This window comes from Scyliorhinus canicula, chromosome 18, assembly GCF_902713615.1.
Source record: "Scyliorhinus canicula chromosome 18, sScyCan1.1, whole genome shotgun sequence".
Lineage (NCBI taxonomy): Eukaryota > Metazoa > Chordata > Chondrichthyes > Carcharhiniformes > Scyliorhinidae > Scyliorhinus > Scyliorhinus canicula.
The window spans coordinates 37,810,179-37,832,265 of NC_052163.1; positions in this window are offsets into that span (position 1 = coordinate 37,810,179).

Genomic DNA, 22,087 nt, shown 5'->3' on the forward strand with positions numbered 1-22,087 from the left:
CTGGAGAATGGTGAATGTTATTTCTTTGTTTAAGAAGGGTAGTAAGGATAATCCAGGAAATTACAAGCCGGTGTGCCTTACGTCAATGGTAGGGAAATTATTGGAAAAGATTCTCAAGGAAAGGATTTACTCATATTTGGAAACAAATAGACCTATTAGCAATAGGCAGCATGGTTTTGTGATGGTCATGTCTCACTAACCTGATCGAGATTTGTGAGGAAGTGATGAAGATGATTGATGAAGGAAGGGCAATGGACGTTGTCTACATGGACTTTAGTAAAACCTTTGACAGTCCCTCATGACAGACTGGTGCAAAAGGTGAAGTCACATGGGATCAGAGGTGTGCTGGCAAGATGGATACAGAACTGGCTCAGTCACAGAAGACAGAGGACAGTGGTGGAAGGGTGCTTTTCCGAATGGAAGGCTGTGACTAATGGTGTTTTGCAGAGATCAGTGCTGGGACCTTTGATGTTCATAGTATATATAAATGATTTGGGGGGAATTGCAGCTGGTGTGATTAGTAAGGTTGCAGACAACGCAAAGATTGGTGGAGTTGGGCAGCATGGTGGCACAGTGGTTAGCACTGCTGCCTCACAGCGCCGAGGTTCCAGGTTCGATCCCAGCTCTGGATCATTGTCCGCGTGAATTTTGTACATTCTCCCCGTGTTTGCGCGGATTTCGCCCCACTACCCAAAGATGTGCAGGGTAGGTGGATTGGCCATGCCAAATTGCCCCTTGATTGGGAAAAATGAATTGGGTACTCTAATTTTTTTTTAAAGTTTGGTGGAGTTGCAGTGAAGAAGATTATCAAAGGATACAGCAGGATACAGATCAGTTACGAAATGGGTCGAGAAATGACAGCTGGAGTTTAATCCGGACAAATGGAAGATAATGCATTTTGGAAGGTCGGATACACATGTGAATTACACAGTAAATGGCAGAACACTTAGGAATATTGAAAGCCATCGGTGTAACTTCCATAATTGCTACCTTTGAGGTCCTACTTCTTAGTTTATCTCCTAATGAATGCGTAGCTTGAGAGGTGGTGCAGGAGGGAGGGATTCAGATTTATGGGACATTGGAACCGGTTCTGGGAGAGGTGGGACCATTATAAATCGGATGGTCTACATCCGGGCAGGACTGGAACCAATGTTCTTGGGGGGTTGTTTGCCAGTGCTGTTGAGCAGGTTTTAAACAAATGTGGCAGGTGGGTGGGAACCAATGCAGGAAGTCAGAAAGTAGTAAAGAGGGGATAGAAACAAAAGCCAGCAATGAGAAAAGTGGAAGGCAGAGAAACAGATTGAACAGCATTTATTTAAATGCAAGAGGCCTAATGGGCAAGGCAGATGAACTCAGGGCATGGATAAGTACATGGGACTGGGATACTATAGCTATTACTGAAACATGGCTAAAGGAGGGGCAGGACTGGCAGCCCAATGTTCCTGGGTACAGATGCAATAGGAAAGATAGGCTAGGAGATAGGAGAGGAGGGGGAGTTGTATTTTTGATTAGGTACACATCACGGCAGTACAGAAAGAGGATATATCTAAGGGTTCGCCCACTGAGTCTATATGGGTAGAACTGAAAAATAAGAAGGGTGAGATCATTTTGATAGGACTGTACTATAGGCCCCCAATTAGTCAGCGGGAAATCGAGAAGCAAATATGTAAGGAGATTACAGATAGCTGCTGGAAAAATAGTGTGGTAATAGTTGGGGATTTTAACTTTCCCAACATTAACTGGGATAGCCAGAGCACTAGGGGTTTGGATGGAGAGAAATTTGTCGAGTGTATTCAGGAAGCATTTCTCATTCAATATGTGGATGGCCCGACTAGAGAAGGGCAAAAGCTGACCCCCTATTGGTGAATAAGGAAGGGCAGGTGACTTTGGGACCAGTGACCATAATTCCGTTAGTTTTAAGATAGCTATGGAGGATGATAGCTCTGGCCCAAAACTGGCACCAGACTTATCCCAGGGATGGCGAGACGGTCATATGAGGAGAGATTGACCAGGTTATGATTGTTCTCGCAGGAGTTCAGAAGAGTGAGGGGGGGGGGGGGGGAAGGGGGGATCTCATAGAGACTTATAAAATCCTAACAGGACTCAACAGGGTAGATGCAGGGAAGATGGTCCCAATAGGTGTGTCCAGAACCAGGAGTCACAGTCTGAGGATTCAGGGTAAACCATTTCAAACAGAGATGAGGAGATATTTCTTCACTCGAAGAGTGGTGAGCCTATGGAATTCATTACCACAGGAAGTAGTTGATGCTAAAACATTGAATATATCCAAGAGGTGGCTAGATATAGCTTTTGGGGAGAATGGGATCAAAGGATATGGGGAGAAAGCAGGATGAGGCTATTGAGTTGGATAATCAGCCATGATCGTGATAAATGGCGGAGCAGGCTCGAAGGGCCAAAAGGCCTCCTCCTGTCCCTATCTTCTATGAATCTATGTAAATGTTAAAATTCTAAATTGGTGCAAGGCTAATTTTGATGGTATTAGGCAGGAACTTTCAAAAGTTGAGTGGGAGAGCCTGTTTGCAGGCAAGGGGACAGCTGGTAAGTGGGAGTCTTTCAAAAGGGTGCTAACTAGGGTTCAGGGTGAACACATTCCTCTTAGAGTGAAGGGTAAGGCTGGTAGAAGTTGAGAACCCTGGATGACTTGGGATATTGAGGCCACAGTCAAAAGGAAGAAGGAGGAATATGACATGCATAGGCAGCTGGGATCAAGTGGAACCCTTGAAAAGTATAGGGCTTGTTGGAGTAGAGGTACGAGAGAAATCAGGAGGGCACAAAGGGGACATGAGATTGTCTTGGCAGGTAAGGCAAAGGAAAATCCAAAGAGCTTTTACAGATACATAAAGGGCAAAAGAGTGACTAGGGAGAGGGTTGGGCCTCTTAAGTATAAACAAGGCCATCTATATGCAGATCCACAAGGGATGAATATTTCTCATCAATATTTACTGTTGAGAAAGGCATGAATGTTAGGGAAATTGTGGAAATAAAAAGTGATGTCTTGAGAAGTGTAGATATTACAGAAAAAGAAGTGTTGGAGTTACTAAAGCTCATCAAGAAAAATAAATCCCCGGGATCTGATGAAATGTATCCCAGGATGTTGTGGGAGGCTAGGGAGGAACTTGCCGCCCCCCCCTAGCTGAGATATTTGAATCATCGACAGCCATAGGAGAGGTGCCTGAAGATTGGAGGGTAGCAAATGTGCCCCTATTTAAAAAGGGCTGTAGGGATAAGCCTGAGAACTACAGACTGGTGAGCCTTACTTCTGTAGTGGATAAGTTGTTAGAAGGTATTCTGAGGGACAGGATCTACAGGCATTTAGACAGGCAAGGGATAATTTGGGAAAGTCAGCATGGCTTTGCAAGGGGAACGTCATGTCTCACGAATTTGATTGAGTTTTTTAAAGGGGTAACCAAGAAGGTAGATGAGGGCAATGCAGTCGACGTTGCCTACATGGACTTCAGCAAGGCCTTTGACAAGGTACCGCATGGTAGGCTGTTGCCAAAGGTTAAATCTCATGGATTCCAGGGTGAGTTAGCCAATTGGATACAAATTTCGCTTGGGAACCGAGCCAAAGGGTATTTGTGGAGGGTTGTGTTTCAAACTGGAGGCCTGTGACCAGCGTTGTGCCTCAGGTATCGGTGTTGGGTCCACTGTTATTTGTTACATATATAAATGATTTGGATGAGAATGAAGGAGGTATGGTTAGTAAGTTTGCAGATGACACCAATATTGGTGGCATAGTGGATAGTGAAGAAGATTACATAAGATTGCAACAGGATCTTGACCAATTGGGCCAGAGGGATGATGAATGGCAGATGGAGTTAAATTTGGATAAATATGAGATGATGCCTTTTGGTAAATCAAATCAGGGCAGGACCTACTCAGTTAATGGCAGGGAGTTTGGGAGAGTTACAGAACAAAGAGATCTAGGAATAAGGTTCACAGCTCCTTGAAGGTGGAGTCGCAGGTGGACAGGATGGTGAAGAAGGCATTCAGCATGCTCGGTTTTATTGGTCAGAATATTGAATATAGGAGTTGGGACGTCTTATTGAAGTTGTACAAGACATTGGTAAGAGCACACATGGAATACTGTGTCCAGTTCTGGTCACCCTATTATAGGAAGGATATTATTAAACTAGAAAGAGTGCAGAAGGATTTAAGAGGATGCTACCAGGACTTGATGGTCTGAGTTATAAGGAGAGGCTGGATAGGCTGGAACTTTTTTCCCTGGAGCATCGGAGGCTTAGGCGTGATCTTATTGAGGTCTATAAAATAATGAGGAGCATAGATAAGGTAGATAGTCAACATTTTTTCCCAAAGGTAGAGGAGTCTAGAACCAGGGGGCATAGGTTTAAGGTGAGAGGGGAGAGATAGGGGAAATTACAGAGGGGAAATTTCTTCACACTGAGGGTGGTGAACATCTGGAACGGGCTGCCAGAGGCAGTGGTAGAGGTGGGTACAATGTTGTCCTTTAAAAAACAGTTAGACAGTTACATGGGTGGGTATAGAGGGATGTGGGCCAAATGTGGGCAAGTGGGACTAGCTTAGTGATAGAAACTGTGCGGCATGGACAAGCTGGACCGAAGGGCCTGTTTCCATGCTGTAAACATCTATGACTCTATGGCAGAAAGAACTGGGCATACAGGTCCAGAGATCATTGAACATAGCAACGCAGGTGGATAAGGTAGTCAAGAAGGCATACGGCATGCTTGCCTTCATCGATCGCGGCATTGAGAGTAAAAATTAGCAAGTCATGCTGCAGCTAGACAGAACCTTAGTTACGCCACATTTGGATTTTTGCATACAATTCTGGTTGCCACACAACCAGACTGATCTTGATGCTTTGGAAATGGTACAGAAGAGGTTTATTAGGATGTTGCCTGGTCTTGTTGCCAGGGTATTAGCTCTGAGGAAAGGTTGGATTAATTCAGATTGTTTTCACTGGAACAATGGAGGTTGAGGCGTGACCTGATAGAGGTTTGCAAAATTATCAGTGGCATAGGCAGAGTGGATAGTCAGAAGCTTTTTATCAAGGTGGAAAAGTCAAATACTAGGAGATATAGATTTAAGGTGTGAGGGGGCAAGTTTAACGAAGATGTGCAAGGAAAATCTTTCACACAGAGGGTGGTGAGTGCCTGGAAAATGCTGCCTGGTGAGGTGATGGAAGCAGATAAGATAGCATCATTTAAGATGCATCTTGACAAATACATGAATAGGATGGAAATAGAGGGATACAAACCCTGGAAGTGCAGAAGGTTTTAGTTTAGACAGGCAACAATGATCGGCGCAGGCTTGGAGGGCTGGAGGACCTGTTCCTTTGATGCACTGTTATTTGTTCTTTGTATACTCTGACGCACAAATAATTAACTTGAGTATTGCTGAGAAAAGAAATTATGTCAAAGCTTTTCATCCTGCACTCATCAGGACAAACAAGAATACCAATTCACTTTGTGAGAGCATGATGAAAAACTTCGACAAAATGTATTTTCTGAGCAATGCACATGTTCCATACAACCTAATGACTATAAACAATTAACTATGCAAGGAAAGGAAAATTCATAATTTCTGTTTTCCCCCAATTTTCATCAGAGAAGGGATTTAAATTTGTGGATTAACTGGATGGCTTCTTGTTCTGCCTCATCTTTTTTCGCCATCTGTAAAACATTGCCAAACTTTAAACTTTTCTTGTACATTCTGAATATTGTCCAAATAAAACCCTCATAAAAAATATTCATCCAAATGGTTTCAATTAGGTAGCAATCAATCATTTACATTCCAGGATTGCAGGAATTGTGTAAACAAGTAAACAATAACAGCTTATAGTAATACAGCATCTTTAACGTCACTAATGTCTGAAGGGGCTTTACAGAAGCATTATAAAGCAAAATTGAACTCCAAGCCACAGAAGAAGGGATTAGGTGTGGTCGACCAAGCTTTTGGCTAAGTGGTTGACTCTGAGGAGTGCCTTAAAGAAAGGAAGAGGGGAAGAGAGGCAGAGATGTTTAGGGAGGGAATTTCAGATCTTACGAGTCCAGACAGCTGAAGACATGGTGGAGCAAATGAAATCAGAATGCTCCGGAGGCCAGAATTAGAAGAAAGCAGGTATCTCAAAGAGTTGCCTCTGAGAGAGCGGCCGGGACTGCGAGACTGCACTGAAATCGTCAATAGAAGCAACAAAGGCATGAATGAGGCCTTCAGCTGAAGATGAGTTAAGGGAGGGTCAAAGTCGGGCAATGTTACAGGGCTGGTAATGGACAGTTTGGACACTTATTGTTGGCACAGATGTCATGAGCTCATCTCATGACAGTGTCCTGAGGAACAGAAGAGAGATTTAAAAAAAAACAGAAAAAAAAGTATGAAATGAGTGGAGAAATAGAACAAAGCAAAATAAAGAATAAATGAGGTTCTGAGAAATAATGATATCAATAGAATGAGATATTCCTTTCGATTTAGAATTAATCCTGTATGCTTTACCAGCTATGATTAGATGCATTCTTTCTAATCATTTATTTGGCCATTCTGTGTTTCAGAGAAGTATAAGTGGATTATTTTAGCCCATATCTCCGAGGTAACTCCTCAAGTAAAATAGGTACATTAATTGGCAGAACCTAAAATAATAGTCAACGCAAGTTTCGAGTATGTATTTATACATTCTTGAATACTAATTATGTCAGAAAGACATTCTCTTTAGCTAAGTGCATTAAAGGTTGGCTATCTACTGCAGAGATAAACTAAGGGAATGAAATATTTGTCACACTAAATGACATTAATCACAATAACAAGAGAAGGCAAGATTCGTTAACTGTGTCGAGACTGTGGAGGCTAAATTAGGTAGTCCCCACAAACGGCATGGAGATTACAACATGCAATTACCCCAAGGCAGTTTGTTGCTAGGCAGGCGGCATGGAATTTCCGTGCTGCCTGCTTATTATCAGGTTTCCGGCCTGTAGCCAGTGGTAACCATGCCATTGATTGCCTGCACACATCGGCAGGGGGCCCTAAATTGTAACTTGCTGCAACTACTTAAATCTAGCCTGCATAGTTTAAAGCTAATCTGCACCTCTTCACGGGGAGGGTAATCCTGGCTACAGCAGGTGCTGGCAGTCCTTTGTAAGGTGAATCCAACTTGGGAGAGCGAGGGGAAAGGCTGAATGTTCGAGAGAGCAGACATTGAGGCTTTCCAACACTCCACTGCAGGGTTTGGTGGAGGAGGTGCAAAGGAGGATATGTGCTCTGAATCCACAGGGGACCAGGAGAAACTCCAGGCACTTGGTGGAAAGGTAATGGGAGCAAATAGCTGGATAGGACAATGCCAGTAATGCAACCAGGTGGACCTGGATGCAGTTACGCTGCATGTTTTATTAGCTCAAATGAGTGGTGCAAGTCAGTGAGTGCATCTTCAAATGTCATATTCTATCAGGTGTATCTGTAATGTTAGCCACAGCTCAAATCCCCATACCCCCATTGTTCACCTACCAACAATTTCTGTCACAAATCATTCCTCAAAAGTCATCTCCTCCATTTATCTCACAAGTAACTTTGATTGCACTTCTCTTTCTCTTGTAGGAGAAGGTGGTGGACAACATAAGCCAGCTGGAACTAAACAGAGGAGGAGGTGCACACTCTCTCACATGCTCTAGCCCTCCACGGAGGAGATGGTGAAACAATATTGTTAAGCTGTGGCCAGCAGCAAGAATTAATCCATTGAAAATGATGGTAACCTCACACTAATCCTCCTTCTGATATCCACTGCCACCTAATCCCACTATCTCTTCTGACTTATAAATTGCAGGTGCTGTATGCATGAACCTCTGGTTTACAGTCTGCTCCAAATCAATGTGTCATTATTCATCCAGATTCCCAAGATGGACAGTGGAGAAGACAAACACGAGAGTGATAATGAAGACCTACTTTCGCTTGATTTCACACAATGTCAGCTCAGATATTGACACTGTGTTGTATACCATGGAGGATAGCATAGGGGTGAGATCTGCACACGGTGAGACACTAGGCACAAGTTTTTTAAAAATGTGTTCTTGGGATGTGGGCATCGCTTGCTGGACCACCATTTATTACCGATCCCTGATTGCCTTTGAATGGCTTGCTAGGCCATTTCAGAGTGGGGCAGTTAGAGTCAACAGCATCGCTGTGTGGGTCTGGAATCACATGGCCAGACCAGGTAAGGATGTTAGATATCCTTCCCTGTAGGACATTAATGAACCAGATGAGTTTTTAACGACAATCAGCAATGGTTTCATGGTCATCGTTATACTTTTAATTCCAGATTTGTATTGAATTAAAATTTCACCATCTGGTAGGATTCAAACCCGGGGCCCAGAGAATTACCCATGGTCTCTGGATTACTAGTCCAGTGACAATACCACTACACCATTGCTTCTCCTGTGTACTGCAGCCAGGACAGAGGGAAAGAATGGTACAGTTACCAAATTGCCAGAGGGCAGAATTGCATACAGGTCTGCTCCAAAGACCTTTGATGAGGGCTTTAATGTGCCAGGCTGCAGAAGAAGGCTGAAGGGTGAACTCAACAAAATGGCTGATGCATTGGGAAGCCTGTAAGAAAGGCTGCGGACAATATCAAGCAGTTTGGAGAGTTTCAGCAGCAACTTGGCAAAAACGCTATTTGAGAAACTTGGAACTGAACCTTTCCAGAAAGGAAGTGATGGCTAACTCTATGAAAGAACCAACCTTGATGCAATGCCTGATGAGTGTTACGATACCCTGGGCTAGTACATGCTCAATTCCAGCCCCATTTTACCCAGAGTCATAACACAAATGAATTAACTAATAATTCTTCAAAAAATACCAAAGTCTTTGGCACTTGGCAGCCCAATAATTGCAGTTACCAAGTTTGTAAGATTAAAGGCAATCACTGTTTATTTATAACAAGAACTATAATTGAATATGCAGGAAAACAACTATTTAACTATTATCTATTTCCCCACTTTAACTTGCCCCCCCCCCCCCCCCCCCCCCCCCCCCCGTCTCCACACACACAGAAGACAGACAAACACAGAGGGGAAGAAATGGGGTTAAAAAAAAGTAAAACAAAAAATAATCTTTGTTTCAAATAGGTGTTTCCAGCAACTTATTCCTCTTCAGACTTTGCTTTCAGTTGAGGTTTTTACAGTAGATTCATTCAGGCCTCTGTATTTTCAGGATTACAGCACTCATGTCCTTTCTGGAGAGAGATCTCTGGAGCTGGATTCTCCCATTCCCAACACCAAAACGCACAACGCATTCACGGCCTCAGGCAATTGTCTGAGGCTGACCCCGCGATGCTCCGTACCCGATGGCCGAGTTCATGACGGCATGGGACATGTGTAGTCCCACCCATCGGGAACTCAGCGTGGCGGCTGCGGACTCAGTCCAGCGCCACCACAGTCAGGGGAGGGCTGATCCGCGGGCTGGGGGGGGGGGGACTTTAATCGGGGCTGCGGGAACTGTGGGTGGGCAGTCCAGGATGCGCGAGCCGGCTGAAGGGGGGGGACTATTTTTGCGGTCTGGGTCCATGGGCTGCGTCCGCCATGAAGCACGGCACGGACGCTGCTGGCCGCCACTGTGCGCATGCATGGCCACGGACCCTGCAATGCTCTGGGCCATATCGGCAGCTAGAGCTGGGAGCTCTACACTGCCTGGCTGATAGCCCACCCCGAGCAGGGAATCGGTGACTGCTTTGCGCCAATTGTCCTGCCGTAAAACACCACCATTTTCATGCTGGAGTGGGGACTTGTCTCCCCAACGGAGAATCCAGCCCCTGGTCTTTGCATGCAGCTGCAATGGGTTCCCTGTAGATTCACACATTCAGGTTCTCTGCAGCTTCAGGAATACAACCTTTCTGGAGAGGAGGGAAAAGCAGGTCCATGTCTTCCTGTGTCTAGAACTCAACTGCTCCCTCAGGTCTCTGACAACCATCCCACTGGCATACGATCCAATCACCACCTGCGACCGGGAAAAGTACGACCTTTTGGCCAATGCATTGGCCACCAGCCAATCAATTAAATCGAGTCCCACCGCCATCTTTCTCTCTGGTGCTGAAGGTCTGAAGCTCCTGTTCAAACTAGCAGAGGCTAACAGAGTGTTCCCTCCTGTAACTTCAGAGTTCCTCCTTCTCTCTGCTGCTTGACTTAAAGACACATGCCCATTAATCACCCATGGATCAAAAATTATAACAGCAGAATCAAAGAAAGGGGAAATAAGAGAATAAACAGGAAGGACCCTTACGTGGGCGCTGTCTTATCTTCCTTTGCAGCTTCCACCAAAAATCTGATTGCTGAGTGGGAGTTCATGTGGATGTCATGTGAGTTTAGAGTGCTGTCATCATGCTTCTGGATACCAGTGTTCAAAAGAAACTTGCTGGGTGTTACTGGGTCCCGCAGCAGTTGATCAATCTGCTCTCCATCACAATATTGACATTGATGATTCAGTACTTGGGTGACTGGCAGTGGCTCCTCGGAGGATGACAACTTTCGCTCTCCCACCAATGCAACTCCGCTGGTGCCCCTGCTATTGTGTGGCAGTCAGCCAGAGAAGGCTAGCTTTTTAAATACTTTCATGGTGTGTGAGCATTGCTGGCAAGGTCTGCATGTGTTGCTCATCCATAATTGAACGTGGTGAGTGAGTGTTTTATTCCTTGAGTCTGAATAAAGCTCGTAGTCTTACAGTTGAAGTAGATGCTTTATTTAGTTAGTTCGTTCTCTCTCCAGCCCTTATACTATATGTTACATCTGAGCTGTCTGTCTGTGTCCTGCTCACCAACTGCCGTTCCTGAGAAGAATGCCTCCTTCCTGTTTGTCTATATATATATATACATACACACATCTGTGGTGCTCCCTCTAGTGATTACTTAGTTGTACTGTATTTACATTAACCCCTTGTGCATATACAATGATGCATATCACTACAGTAAGCTGCCTTCTTGAACTTCTGCAACCCACGTAGTGTAGGTACAACCAAAGTGCTGTTAGGAAGGAGGTTCTAGGCTGTTAACTTTGTGACAGTGACCAGTAATGTATTTCCAAGTCAGGATGGTATGTGGCTTGGAGGAGAACTTGCTGATGGTGGTTTTCCCATGCTTCAGTTACCCGTGGCTTCTGAGGTGATGGAGGTCGGGGGGGGGGAGGGGGGGGGGTTGGAAGGTGCTGCTGAAGGATCCTTGCCTCAGAACAACTTGCAGCTGGTACCCACTGCAGCCACGGAAGGAAGTGAATGTTTAAGATGGTGGATAGGCTATCTATCAAGGTGGCTGTTTTGTCCTGGATTGTGTTGAGCATCTTGCGTGCCACCCATACCAAGATAGTGCAGCCTCATGCCAGGCCCTGTTGAGCCAAAGCTGCTTGCAGGCATCTGCAATTTCCTCAACTGAAAGTCATCATCCTTCCGCCAGCCATTTCACTGTTATTTGGATAGCACTCGGAAGTCAAGTACAAACATAATGCACAAGGGTGATTAGTTCCACTTTTTTCAGCAATATCACATGATTTCTGCTAAATATTTGGTTTGGAATGTTTATATTGTGTTGGCTTTATTATTACATTGCGGTCATGAAGACAAGCGACAGAAGCAGAAGGCAAATAAATTGGGGACGCAGTTCCTGGTATTGCATTCAACTGAGTTCTTCAATTGAAACCTAAGCAGAAAACGTTTGTAATCATCTTCCTCCTGTTTCTCCTCATGATTTTGCTTTACAGCTTCGCTGGTGACAAGGTTGTGCCCTTATAATGGAAAGGTTGGGCATACAGTGATTAGCACGACTCTTGAAATCTGCTCTGCCGAGTATTGCAAGGCTCCTCCTGAATTGTCCAGGCAGTGAAATCGCTGCTTCAATATGCCAGTGTTATGTTCTGCTCCATTTCTTCTGATATGTGGCTCTTAATGTGTGCATGCTGTGCATATGTGCGTGGCTTGAAAACGAGGTTGATTAGCTACATCACCAGTGTACAGACCTTGTCACCCAGTCGCCACCCTGTGGTTCGCTGTTGTGAATAAAGTACAACCGCTGCAGAATGAAAACACCATGTTTGCTGCCATGATACTGGGCATTTACTAACAAGAGGTGCTATTTATCTCCGTACAGCAGTTTGTCCAGTAAGGGACTGGTTTTCCTTTTAGTTCCAGGTCATGGCAGAATTGACCTGTGATAATGCAAATGCAGAGCAATGTACATGCAGCATGGTAGCACAGTGGGTAGCACTGTTGCTTCACAGCTCGAGGGTCCCAGGTTCGATTCCTGGCTTGGATCACTGCCTGTGCAGAGTCTGCACGTTCTCTCCGTGTCTGTGTAGGTTTCCTCCGGGTGCTCCGGTTTCCTCCCACAAATCCCGAAAGATGTGATGTTAGATGAATTGGACATTCTGAATTTTCCCTCCGTGTACCGAACAGGCGCCGAGGGGCTTTTCACAGTAACTTCATTGCAGTGTTAATGTAAGCCTACTTGTGACAATAAAGATAATTATTATTATTATGTGATCAATTGCACCGTGCAGCATGGAGTACCCTGAAAACCCAACAAATCCTGGAGCTTTCTCCGTCTGCTTCACTCTGGCAAGAAAGAATGAAATGAAGTTACATGTCTTTGAACAGAGAGCCAAAGTGATCTTCCTTACACAACAGCGGAAAGCAAACTGCCAATATCTTGATGTTAACCTTGAAGGAGCCAGATGACTAAAAGTTCATAGTCAATGGTCACCTCCACAGCCTCTTGATAATGTGGTTCTGGCCCTGTACGCAGGTTGGAGTGGTTGCAGCAATTGGCAGATTTTAGTGATGACCACCTTCGTGAAGCACAGACATGTCAAGCTTCGGCCCCTTCTAAGGGTCAGTTAGTGATATTTCCCTGAGCATCCTGGGTGGATATGATAACATAAGAACTAGGAGCAGGAGTAGGCCATTTGGCCCCTCGAGCCTGCTCCGTCATTCAATGGGATCATGGCTGATCATTGGCTGATGACCTGCTGATGGTCCTTTACCCCTGCCTCCTTGTTCATCTTCCAATTTTGTACAGCCACTATTCTTTCCCTCAGTTGTGCACAATTCCAAGAAGAAGGCTTACTCCTGCACCCATGTCTGTGGGGGAAACGGTGAGTGCAAATGCCTTGAAGTTTGTAAAAAGCACTTCAGCTTCTGCCATAACACTCCATGTGGGCTTTCAAAACTTGAAACAACTATGGTGAGCATCAAAAACCCTGTAGAATCAAACATCCCAAAGAAATCAACCAGCAACTAATCCATGCGTCCCTTTGATTTGTGCTTGTTGGGGAGTCACTCATTCTGCTTGATGCATGTGTAGTTGTACACACTTATGAGACATTGAAACATGAAGCTCCAAAAGGGGGAGGCAATGGTGCAGTGGTATTATCACTGGGCTAGTAATTCAGAGTCCCAGGATAATGCTCGGGGGACCCGGGTTTGAATCACAGCACTGCAGATGGTAAAATTTGAATTCAACAAAAATCTGGAATAAAAAGTCTAATGATGACCATGAAACTTTTGTCGATTGTTACAAAAACCCATCAGGATCACTAATATCCTTTAGGGAAGGAAATCTGTCATCCTTATCTGGCCTGGCCTACATGTGACTCCAGATCTACAGCAATGTGGTTGACTTTTAAATGCCCTCAGGGATGGGCAATAAATGCTGGCCCAGCCAGCGACGCCTACATTCCATGAACGAATAAAGGAAAAAAGGGGGAAAAAACTCCCCAAACAATTTACTGTTGAAATAGTAATTCGAAATCATGCTGTAATAAGCTTGAAAATTTTTAAAGACTAGAATTGACAAAATGAAGTATTGTATTGGACTACAATCTTAATACAGCCTTACCTCAAACCCTTTGGCAGCATTTAACTCGTTATATGCATGCTTATCGACATGAACAATCCCCATGGTTAATTTGCTTATGTTTCAATGTGTCATTGAGGCCAATCAACTTCAACTTAGGCCTGAATTTTCGCAAACACGTTGCAACATTTCCCAGCTCCACAAACCCGACCCGGGAAAAAAAGAGCCGGAAATTGGGATTTTAATTTTGGGGAGAGTGAGTTCGATTAGACGCTGGGCCCGATGTTGTCTCTGTGCCCCGACACTGTGTGAATGATAAAGAAACAGCAAAGCAAAAAGTATCTGTCAGCCCTCACATCCTCCATCCTACCACACACTCCCCATGCCAACCCATGCCACCTCATGCTGCTGTCAGCAAACCTCTTGTGAATCCTCGTCGGACTCTTGTTTCCATTTAAATTCCTGTTTTTTTTTTGCTGTTATAATTCCTGCACCTTGGCACTGCTGACGTCTGCACTTTTAATGTTAATAAAAGCAGGAACAGGATATGCTGACATCATTAGTGACACGCCTTGACAGACTTGGCTGACAGCCTATCAGCTACTTCATTTCCCGGGTCATGGCAAATTCTTGATGTGGATTGGTCCAGATTATTGTAGAATGCCCTGCTTAGGACTCTCTGTGTCTTTGCGTTCAGTTTTGTTTGGGACTTGCAGAGCTAAGCAGAATCCTTTTGAGTCTCTCTCCAGAAGAGGGGAATTTTCTCTCAAACCTTAGCAAGAACACCCTTCAGATGCACAGAGCAGTTACTGAGTACACAAAACCTGAAGACAGAGCTGGGGAAGGGCGACTTTACTGATTCCCCTCCCATTAAAGGTACCTGAAAACTCAAAGGGCTCGCGAAAACTGCTGCTCTGATAGTCTGTTTAACTCAGACAAACTGTTGGTGAGTCTGCTGAAACTGACCACATATCAGAAACTGAGCAGTCCTGAAGTGCATCTTCCATGGGGAAAGCTCAACCTAACAGAAGTTAGATTGTTCCCCCAGAGGGAAGGTCACAGCCTGAGAATCCAACCTGAGTGGTGCAGCTTGATGAGCCAAACCAACCAACTGTTCAGCACCTTGCATTCTGAAGGGGTCACTGCCTACCAAGGCCTCAACCCCAGCAGCAAAGATCCTCAATCATTCCATACCTCTTAAGCCCTGTTATTGTTTCATCCTTTCCTTTTCCTGTTACCGTCTGTCTTTCTTGTGTGTGTCTGGGTGGAGGGTAGGACAGGGTTTTGGGGAATATTTAGACAATTAGACCATTGTTCCATTATTGCCCTTATATGTTCATTTTTTCCTCCTGTTACAAATAAATAGGTTGTTAATATTTTACTGATAAATCTGGGCCAGGATTCTCCCCTACCCGGCGGGACGGAGTGGCGTGAACCACTCCGGCATGGGGCCTCCCCAAAGGTGTGGAATTCTTTAGGGGCTAGGCCCGCGCTGGAGTGGTTCCCGCTCCACCGGCCAGCAGGAAGGGCCTTTGACACCCCGCCAGCTCGGGCCGAAAGGCCTTCGCCGGCCGGCGGAAGTCTGTGCATGCGGCGGAGAGTCAGAGGCTGCTGACGTCATACCGGCGCATGCGCAGGGGAGGGGGTCTCTTTCGCCCCCGCCATGGCGAAGGCCATGGCGGTGGTAGAAGAAAGAGAATGCCCCCACGGCACAGGCCTGCCTGCCGATCGGTGGGCCCCGATCGCAGGCCAGGCCACCGTGGGGGCGCCCCCCCGGGGGCAGATCACCCCCCCCCCCAGGACCCCGTAGCCCACCCGCGCCGCCAATCCCGCCGGTACCAGAGGTGGTTTAAACCACGCCGACGGGAAAGGCCTGTCAGCGGCGGGACTTCAGCCCATCGTGGGCTGGAGAATTGCTGCGGGGGGCTCGCCGACCGGCGCGGCGCGATTCCCACCCCTGCCAAATCTTGGGGGGCGGAGAATTCGGGACACGGCGGGGGCAGGATTGACGCCAGCCCCGGGCGATTCTCCGACTCGCCGGGGGGTTGGAGAATTCCGCCCTAGTGTCTGTAACTCAGTAGAGCAGTCAATTGTTAAAGATCTCAGAAAAATACACAAATTATTGGTTAATTTCACTTACGTTGGGACTCCATGGTCTGTGGAGCTGGAACTGACCGTGCACTCATCCAGGGTGTTATAACATAAATTGGGGGCTCATCTGGGCATGCCCGGCACTGGAGGAGTTCTGGAAGGGGGTGGCGAGGACGGTGTCGAGGGTGGTGGGATCCAGGGTCAAGCCAGAATGGGGACTCGCGATCTTTGGGGTTGGGGTAGAGCCGGGAGTGCAGGAGGCGAAAGAGGCCGGCGTGCTGGCCTTTGCGTCCCTAGTAGCCCGGCAAAGGATTTTGCTACAATGGAAGGACGCGAGGCCCCAAGCGTGGAGACCTGGATCAATGACATGGCGGGCTTCATTAAGCTAGAGAAGGTCAAGTTTGCCCTGAGAGGATCGGTGCACGGGTTCTTTAAGCGGTGGCAACCTTTCCTCGACTTTCTGGCTCAACGATAGGGTACTGGGATAGTAGCAGCAGCAACCCGGGGGGGGGGGGGGGGGGAGACACGATGACTATGTTTGTTTATTTTATTTAAATTTGATTTATTTAATTTTAATTTATGGTTAAGTTTTCTTGTGGGGGGGGTGGGGGGAGTGTGATACATGTGATGTTACGGTTTGGGGGGATTTGTGGGTGTTATGGGGCAATTAGTTGCATATTATTACTTGTTATATTTTTATATTTTCTGTAAAAAATTCCAATAAAAATTATTTTAAGAAAAAGTATATGGCAAATTTAGGGTACAGAGTAACTTATAAAGAGACACCAGGTTTGCAGGAATGTAGCAGAATGATTGTTGAAGCAGCTAAGTAGTTTCTCCAGGTGGAAAATGTATTTCTCGTTTATTTCGAGGAGTGGGGGAGCTTTGCAAAGATCTGCTCATCGAATTGGCAAGGGAATTAAAACTAGTTATACCAGCTAGAACTAAGAAGATGGAGGTAATTGACATGATTGCTCAACATTTAAATTGAAGGAAAAATGGGAAATGCAGCCTAGGTCAGGTCAACAATGAGTAGAATTGGCTAAAATCAAGTTACAAATGAAACAGTTAGAAACGCAGAAAAACAGGGCGGCATGGTGGGTTAGCACTGTGGCCTCACGGCACCAAGGTCCCAGGTTTGATCCCGGCTCTGGGTCACTGTCCATGTGGAGTTTACACATTCTCCCAGTGTTTGCATGGGTTTCGCCCCCACAACCCAAAAATGTGCAAGCTAGGTGGATTGGCCATGCTAAATTGCCCTTTAATTGGAGAAAATGAATTGGGCACTCCAAATTTTTTTTTAAATGCAGCAAAAACAGAGAGAAATAGAAATGTAGCAAAACAGAAAGAAATGGAAATGAAAATGAGGAGACAGAATGAGAGAAAAGAAAGAGGGCGAGAGAGCAAACAGGAGAAGACATTGAGATGGAAATGAGGAAGCTGGGATTGGAAAAATACTTCCAGTTTTTAACACTAAAAAGGAGTGGCGAGCTGCCACAACATAGAATGGAGGCTAGTCCTAGAACAGAACCTACATGTTCCCTCATATCACTTCAAGCCAACCTATGCCTCTATGCTCAGAACAAGACATTATTTTTAATACTCCAGACATTTTTTTGAAGATTTAAAAGGCAGGATTTTTAAATACCTGGATAGTTGCTTTTGACAGGTGCCATTGGAAGTTCTCACAGCTGCTCTTGACAGTGTTAACAAATCCTTTTGACAAGTCCTACTGACAGTTCTGGCAGGTTCTATTGACAGTCATGGGAGCTCCTTTTGACAGGACCCTTTGACAATGTTTCTGATAGTTTTGCCAATTGATTCCTAAAGGTCCATTGAGAGTTCCAATGAGCTTATGCACATATTACACAAATGTTTGCCTACATTTAACAATTCCAAAGGCACCTAACCTACCCCAAAGGGCAACTTACCTGGCCCAAAGGTGTCCTGGGACCAGATCCAAAGGGGTATTGCGCCTTTCCAAAGGACAACCCTGATTATCCAAATGAATACATGAAGTTCAGTCCTTCTCTTAAACCTAGTCTAAACTGCACACATCAGGTTTGACACTCCTGGCTCACCAAAGCCACTCTTCAGTGCCTGGAGCTAATGAATGAAACAGCTAGATACCTCCATAGCCACGTATGTGAAAACCCTGACCCGACTCCAGCCATGCCCCGCAATAATAGGAAGTACTGTGTTTGGGGGTAAACGTTTTGATTTCTGGGTCAATCCAGAATTTTTGATATGATGGAAATGCTCTCCGCTGTGTTGGAAATCCAGACCGGACTAATATCAGCAGAAGCATTGCATATGTGTGTGACAGTCTTTCAGTATTCCTTAACTACGTGTCATGTTATCAGTCAAAATTCTACAGATCACTGCAATGGAACAATGTAAATGAAAATAACACAGCATTTAAAGGAAATATTTCAAATGTATTTAGTTCAAATCATAATTTATAAAATGTATAGGTTTAGGCAAGCTTTCACTTTCAAATTATGGAGGATTCTCTTGCATGAACAATTATGGGTTTCAGCATTATATTGCCAAAATATGGAGAAGTTTTACTGAGAATTACAATAAAATAATAAAGAAAAAGGCTTCTGGTCCGCAGGATGGAAATCAAATCCGAACTGACCTTTGAACTGAACACCCATGACATTGAGCCCAAATGAGTGGTGGAACATAAACAAAAACAGAAAATGCTGGATAATTTCAGCAGCATCTGTGGTGAGATATAGGTCAGCCAGGATATGGGTAGGCCATTTCGGACTGAGATTAGGAATAATGTCGTCAGTCAGAGGGTGGTGAACCTGTGGAATTCTCTACCACAAAAGTCTGTGGAGACCAAGTCACTGAATATATATATAAGGAAACTATACTAAAGGTGCCAAGGAATATGGTGTTGAGATGGAGAATCAGCAATGATGATGTTGAATGGCGGAGTATGTTTGAAGGGCTGAATGGCCTACTCCTATTTTTCTGTGCTCTGTGCTACAACTGAATGCATCAGTCCTAACTTTTGCTGACATGTTCAGTAAGTAAGGTAAAAGTGGTGAAGTTGTCATAGTCCCAGATGACCATAGGCTGCTTTCCCCCTTGAGGAGCAGAGCTGACTGGTGGTGCTTTAACCTGAGGATCACCACACCTCAGGCGAGGAGCAAGGTTGAGAAGGCGGAGCCTTCATGAATAAACTCAGCTGCTACAGTAATTGAACCCCACGCTGCCAACCTTCTTCTTCATCACAAACCAGCTATTTAGCCCACTGAGTTAAACCGGTCCCAATGAATAACTAATAGATAAGTGCCACAATTTTATGCCTTTGATGATTTATCTGTCAGAGAGGTACAAGTGGAGTGAAGCTTGTGCAGAAGCAAGGGAAATTGAACTGGAACTTCTGGATTTTCCCATTTAGCTATATATGTGCATATGTCAAAATTTGGTGCCCCAATTTACTCCATAATCATGGTGAGTGTTGATAGCCTCACCATCATTCCTATTGCAAAATCCAGTCTAGTAAGTCTCAGAGCATTTCTGTAACACAAAATTATTTTGCCTAATGCTGCAAATGTTATTTTTAAATTTTAGCTGAGCCTGCCTCTAATTTGAAATCGAAAGGAGCTAACCGTAAAAATTTCATCATGTGTCCTTTGAATCAGATGTGAATGTTTCAAGCTCTGCCCAGCAGTAAAATCAAAATCTTCAGTAGTAAATATGTGCTGCATTAATACAAATTCTGATTGTATTGTGGTGAGTTAATCAAAGCAGGCTTCTACATACATATTTCTCTCGTCAAAAATATGATTGTATTGGAGAGAAAGCCTCTAATGGCACTTCAATTACTAGCAGATGTTGGTCAATGATTTGATCAAACCGGAAGAAAGAGCTGCACTGGCAGTTAGCACACAAGCAATTGTTACCTAGTCACAGGTAAACAATGTTCATGCTCCTGTTTGCATTCACACTCTGGAAAAATCTTAATATGAATGTGCTGTGACCTATTATTGTTCCACTCACTTGAGATGGTAGTATAATATATCCACTTACTTTTATAGATCCGATATTGTCTCATTTTCCAGTCTGGGCTTTTTACTATGGTGGAAAAAAAATGTACAGTTACGGATCAAGTAGCTAGAAGTTACTCCACTGATTCATGTGCAACTCACATAGCATGCATGCAAAGCCAAATACAGAGATGATGGGCCTGTACTGTAACAATTCTTCGATTCTACGAAGTACGTTACTTGACCGGGTGCATAGATAAGGGTATTGCAATTGATGTGGTCGATATGGAATCCAACAAAGCCTTTGAAAGGTTCCCACAGGGAGACTGATAAAGAAAGTAAAAGCACATAGGATCCAGGATAACTTGGCATGTTGGGTCCATAACTGTCTGACTTGTAGGAGACAGATGGTGGTGTGACTGGAGCTGGTGTCGAGTGGCATATTTCAGGGATCAGTGCTAGGTCCCTTATTGCTCATGACATATATCAGCAATATAGATATGAATGCCGGGGTGGGGAGATGATAAGTAAGATTGCAGATGGCACAAAAATAGGGAGGATGGTTAATAGTGAGGAAGAAGGTTTTAGGTTGCAGGAAGATATAGATAGGTTGGTCAGATGGGTAGATCAATGGCAGATGGAATTGAACCCTGAAAAGTGCAGGATGATAAACTTTGGAAGGAGTAACAAGACAAGGGAGCATTCAATGGATGGCAGGACACAAGAAAGCTCAGAGGAACAGAGGAATTTTGGGCTGCTTGTCCACAGATCCCTGAAGGCGGCAGGGCTGGTTAATAGGATAGCTAAGAAAGCATACAGGACATTTGCCTTTATCAGTTATGAGATAGATTATAAGAGCTGGGAGGTTATGTTGGAGCTGTGCAAAACTTTGGTTAGGCCGCAGCTGGAGTACTGTTTAAAATTCTGGTTGCCTCACCATAGGAAGGATGTGATTGCACAAGAGAGGGTGAAGAGGAGATTCACCTGGATTTTGCCTGGGATGGCACATTTGAGCTATGAAGAGAGGTTGGAGGGGGTTTGGTTGTTTTCTTTCGAGCAGAGAAGGCTGAGGGGGGGACCTTATTGAGGTGTATAAGATTATGAAGGGTATAGGAGAAAGCAGCTGTTCCCGTTAGTTAAAGAGTCAATAACGGAGGAGGGGGGACATAATTATAAGGCCAGGGACAGGAGATTTAGGAGGATTTGGGGGGAAATGTTTTTACCCAGAGGGTGGAATGCACTGCCTGGGAGGGTAATAGAGGCGGAAAACCTCATAACCTTTAGAAAGTACGTGGATGATAGCCACAAAAGTGTTGCACTTTTCTGTATGAAGATCTAGTGGCGCCGAGGTTCAGCAAGGTGTACCTTTAGGTGAAGAGTTTGGATGGAGATGTTACGGTTACCATATTGTGGATTATCACCCAAATTCAACAATAACTGTGGGGAACGATCAAAATGTTAACAGAATGAAGTGGATAGAAACATGGTTGATGATTAAGACTAGGAATCACAGAAAGTTCCCCTTGGATGCAGGCTTGCAGACAGCCTCCGTTTAAAGTTGGTGTGAAGCTCCCTGTTTGAGATGGAATTAGAATCACAGAGTGGTCAGAACTCTGAAGGAGACCATTCGATCCGTCGTGATAGTGGCGGGTCCCGAGCAATTCACCTGGTGGCTTTTCCCGGTACCCCTGGATCGTGTCCCTCTTCAGTTAAATCCATTCAACCTCCTAGTTTTGGTGTACGGAGTAACGGGAGTGAGGACGAATCAACCACCTTTCTGCCCGGACTCATACTATCCCCCTTGCTATTAAAATACAGTGGGGGAGATATTGAAAAGGCGGAATGTTGCAGGGTCAGGGGAATTGGGATCAATTGGGTGGCGCCTCTGGAAGAGCCATCCGGAGACAGATGGGCCGAACGGCCTCCTTCTGTTCTGCATAGTCCCTAATTAATCGCAGTTTTAAAAATAATATACGGTCGGGGTGAAAAACGAGCGCGAAGAAAATCGATGTCATGTCAGTTAGAGACAGGGGAAGAGCAGTTTGCTGAGTGCAGTGCACAAACTTAAACAACATTAAATAAAGAAGTGGCGAAATAGTGAGTTTATTTAAGATTACTTGAGCAGCCTCTGGTATCTAATGACAAGTTGATATTCCGATCCAAAGGGACGACA